Here is a 4,988-nt window from a genome sequence, read left to right as displayed (position 1 = left end):
CACCGGGGTTTTCTCTATGCAACTGAGAATTGCACTGTGCAAAGAAAGCTCCTCGTGGCGGGAAATAATTCTGCAGTGCCAAAGCACACACAAAATCATACCCTTGGGTCATGACAAGAAGCAGAATGGGATCTCAGAGTCATAGTGGACTCCAAGATGAACATGAGTCAGCAGTGTGACGAAATCATCAGCAAAGCTAACCGCACTTTATCATGCCTCAGAAGATGCATGACAAATAGAACCAAGGAGGTGATACTTTCCCTCTATGCAGCATTGGTCGGACCACAGTTGGAGTACTGCCTCCAGTTTTGGGTGCCGTACTTCAAGAAGGATGTTGATAGACTTGAGAGGGTCCAGAGGAGGGCCACTCGTATGATTAGGAGCTTACAGGACAAGCCATATGAGAAGAGACTGAGGGACCTGGACCTCTTCAGCCTCCACAAGAGAAGGCTGAGAGGTGATCTTGTGGCTGCCTACAAATTCATTAGGGAAATGCAGCAAGGGATAGGAGATGCTCTGTTCACTAGGGCGCCTCTTGGGATAACAAGGAACAATAGTCACAAACTGACAGAGAGCAGATTTAGGCTAGATACCAGGAAAAATTTCTTCATGGTAAGGGTGGCCAAAATTTGGAATGGGCTTCCAAGGGAGGTGGTGCTCTTCCGGGGTCTTTAAGAGAAGGTTGGATAGGCATCTGGCTGGGGTTGTCTGACCCCAGCACTCTTTCCTGCCTAGGCAGGGGTTTGGACTCGATGATCTGTTGAGGTCCCTTCTGACCCTAGTGTCTTTGAATCTATGGCGCTGCCTGCCTGGGGCTCCTTTGTGGCCTCCACCCAGACGGAGCCCATAGGGGGGCCAGAGCCACCCTCCCCCCCTGTCTGTGGGGACTGCCTGGTGGGGCCTTGGTGGCCTGGTGGGGAACGAGCAGCAGGAGCTCTCTCACCTCTACCACATGTGCCCAGTTTTGGGCCTTGGAGGAGCTGGTGAGGGAGCTCCAGGCTGAGGTCAGCAGGCTGCAGGGGATTAGGGTGGCCGGGGACAAAATTGATGGGTACTTTCATTCTCTGCAGGGTCAGGAACCTAGAGGAGAAGCCACCCGGGAGGGACCCACCGCAGAGTTATGGCAGATGGTCACCTCCAGAGCCAGGGCTACTCGTGCTACCTCGGTGTCAGCTCCGCAGGTACAGCTGGGGAACAGGTCCGAGGCCCTGGCAGCCGTGAAGGAGGAGGTAGGAGAGGATGCCTCCAAGAGAACCGATGCCACTCCAAGCATGGCACAGGCCAAGAGCTACCGGAACACAATGAGGAAGAGACACCAGATCCTCATCATCAGCGATTCCATCCTGAGGGGAACGGAGGGGCCTGTCTGTTGCTCTGACCCCATGGCATGTGAGGTTTGTTGCCTGCCTGGAGCTCAGATTCAGGACGTCACAGAGGTGATCCTGGACCTCATCTGATCCTCTGATCATTACCCCATAGTCCTCATCCACCTGAGAATGAATGACATGGCCAGGGACAACCGGGACCACGTCATGAGAGTCTACAAGGCTCTAGGGGCAAAGCTCAAGGAGACAGGGGCACAGGTGGTTTTTCTTCTGTCCTTCCAGTGAGCAGATGCAGACAGCACCACAAGACATGCATCAGCAAGGAAGTAAGAAGAAGGCACTGGGTAACATGCGGCCCCTACAGGATAGGCTTGGCAATCTGGTGATTTCAGCAAACAAAAAAGCTGACCTCTTTAACGAATTCTTTGCCTCCATATTCCTGAACAGGGACTGGGACATCTCTCTCACTAGAATTGTGGATGGACCGAGGGGAGGCACCGCCATGCCTAGGGTCAGGGACGACCTAGTTAGGGAACTTTTGGAGGGGCTGGATGTGTTTTAATCAGTAGGTCCAGATGCTCTTCATCCAAGGGTGCTGAGGGAATTGGTGGGGGTCATAGCAGGGCCCCTGGCATGGCTCTATGAGTGCCTGTAGGGCACTGGCCAGGTACCAGAGGATTGGAAAAGGGACAATGTGGTCCCCATTTACAAGGGAAGAAAGGAGGACCCCGGCAATTATAGGCCAGTCAGTCTTACCTCGGTCCTTAGGAAAACCTTTGAAAAAATTATCAAGTAGCACATCTGAAAGGGCCCAGCAGGGGAGGTAATGCTCAGGGGCAACCAACATGGATTCATTGAGGGCAGGTCCTGCCTGACTAACCTGGTTTCTTTTTATGATCAGGTCACAAAGTCCCTGGATGAGGGGGTCAGGGTGGATGTCATCTTTCTGGACTTTAAGAAGATCTTTGACACAGTTTCCCACCACATTCTCTTAAAAAAACTTGGTGACTGTGGCATTGATGCCTACACAGTCAGATGGGTGGCAAATTGGCTAGATGGTCGCACCCAGAAAGTGGCGGTGGACAGGTCGTTTTTGACCTGGAGGGGTGTGGGCAGTGGAGTCCCCCAGGGCTCGGTCCTCGGGCCTGTACTGTTCAACATCTTTATCAGCGATCTGGATGTGGGTGTGTAATGCATGCTGTCCAAATTCACTGCCAACACCAAGTTGTGGGATGAGGTGGGCACGCTGGAGGGGAGGGACAGAATCCAGCTAGATCTAGACAAATTACAGAGGTGGGTGGATGAGAATAGGATGGAGTTCAATGCAGACAAGTGCAAGGTGCTGCATCTAGGGAGAAGGAACCAGCAACACACCTATAGGCTGGGGAACACCCTTCTTCTCAACATGGTAGCAGAAAGGGATCTTGGAGTCATTGTTGACTCCAGGATGAACATGAGTCGCCAATGTGAGGAAGTGGTCAGTAAAGCTAACCACAACTTGTTGTGCATCTACAGATGCATCACGAGCAGGTCAAGGGAGGTGATCCTTCCCCTCTACGCAGCATTGGTCAGGCCACAGTTGGAGTACTGTCTAGTTCTGGGCGCCACACTTAAAGAGGGATGTGGCTATCATTAAGATGGTCCAGAGGAGGGCCACTCACATGGTCAAGGGGCAGCGGGGCAGGCCCTACGAAAAGAGGCTAAAGGGCCTGAACCTGTTCAGCCTCCACAAGAGAAGGCTGAGAGGGAATCTGGTGGCCATTTACAAACTCATCAGGGGGGATCAGTGGGAATTGTGGGAGGCTCTGTTCCCACAGGCACCACCTGGGGTTACTAGGAATAACAGCCACAAATTGTTAGAGAAGGTTCAGGCTGGACATCAGGAGACATTACTTTACAGTTAGGGCTGCCAGGCTCTGGAATGGGCTTCCAAGTGAGATGGTACTCTCTTCTACCTTGGGGGTCTTCAAGAGGAGGCTGGACAGATATTTGGCTGGGGTGATTTGACCCTGGCACCCATTCCTGCCCAGGGCAGGGGGTTGGACCTGATGATCTGTTTAGGTTCCTTCCGACCCTAAGTACCATGATACTATGATGAATCTATGAAACTGGCAGCCTGCAAGCCACATGTGGCTCCCATGGGATTGAACTACAGCCCCTGGGATTCTGGTTCAGGCACTCCCCCATTGCTCTCCTGCTGTTACCATCAGTCTCTCCGAACTCCCCTTCCCTTCTTCAGCTTCCACTATCTGTATCTGCACCTGGAGGTGGGGCAGTGCTGCCCACAGGGCCAAAGGAGCCTACAGCTGGGGGAAGCCGAGGCACTGGTGCAGCACAGTGAAAGGACACCCACCATGTGGCATGGCAAAGGGGACAGGAAATACAGCACAGGGGAATTGAAGTGGCAGAGGGGCAAGGGAATGTGGCAGAACATGGATGTGTTGGCATGGTGCAGCAGCCCATGCAGTGTGGCCCGTGCAGCCCACAGCGCTGCAGTGTGGCCAGGTGTCCTGTAACTCCCATATAGGAGGCAATGGATGATAGCTTTTTTTGGTTTGGGGCTTTTTTTAAGCTCATGATCTCTTGCAGCTTTTGAAAGAACTCTTGTCCCTAGCTTATTCCTGTGGTTGTGTGGCCGGCAGAATGCAGGTACTGTAAGGATTGCATTATAGGCATTCTTGAGAAGCACAGGAACAGTCAAGCACCAGAGCCAGAGGAAGATCCAGAGCAGGAGCCAAAGCCTCATGAGTGGGTTAGTACCAGAGTCCAAGTCCAAATCAGTAAGCAAGAGCCACATCCTTAGTCCAGAAATTAATTTGTGAGGGCCAAGCTCCATTAGTCCCAGCCTTCTGTCACCTAGGGGTGCAGATGAAAGTTTTAACACGTGCTCATCCCAAATCTGCCTTCTCCTTTCCCCAGGAAGCTCATTCAAATCATATTTGCTTCATACAGCTTGTGTGGGACATACCAGGCATTTCCACACATCAATAATCTGTATCAGTAATATGAATATTTCTCATGCATTGTTGACAAGTTCAAGTTTTTTGGCAGTTTTGGAATAAGGCCGGGAATCTTTTGGAATTATCCACTTCTCATTTTCTCTTCATTATTAGGGCCAAGCACTTGCAGGATCCTCACTCTGTGTAAAGGCAGATAATAATCTTTATTTCTTGATGTGATAACTGGTGTGTAATGTAGTAACATTAACTGGATGTTGTTCGGACAAGCTTGCCCAGTTTTTGAAATACCTGTTGAGCCACGGGCAGTGGAGTGGTGAAGCAGTAAAGAAAATAGTTGGGGTATCTGGGCCTGTCTTCTATCCATGGAGTAATTGAATCACTCTCAGCTCCTGAGATTTGGTTTACCCAGAGATAGAAGCAATTGCACCTTAATAAACACCATTTTTATGGGTCTAACCATTCTGAAAGAGATAAGTAAACCTAGCTGAGATGGACAATGTGATTGTGTTAGCTCTCATGATAGGAGAGATGTGGGGAGGGGCACCTATTGGTTTAATAGTTTGCATTCTCTGTTAGTGTCAGGTTGCTCAATTATTATATGAATGAGATCTTCAACCTTAATCATTTTTCCCTGTATATTAAAAGGGGTGGGGGGTGTGAACCATTGAGTGAAGCGTGCTTCAATAGAATTGACTGGGGGGGG

This window comes from Alligator sinensis, unplaced genomic scaffold (genome assembly GCF_000455745.1).
Source record: "Alligator sinensis unplaced genomic scaffold, ASM45574v1 scaffold452_1, whole genome shotgun sequence".
NCBI lineage: Eukaryota > Metazoa > Chordata > Crocodylia > Alligatoridae > Alligator > Alligator sinensis.
The sequence above is the reverse complement of the archived record's forward strand: the minus strand, read 5'-3'. Positions refer to the sequence as shown.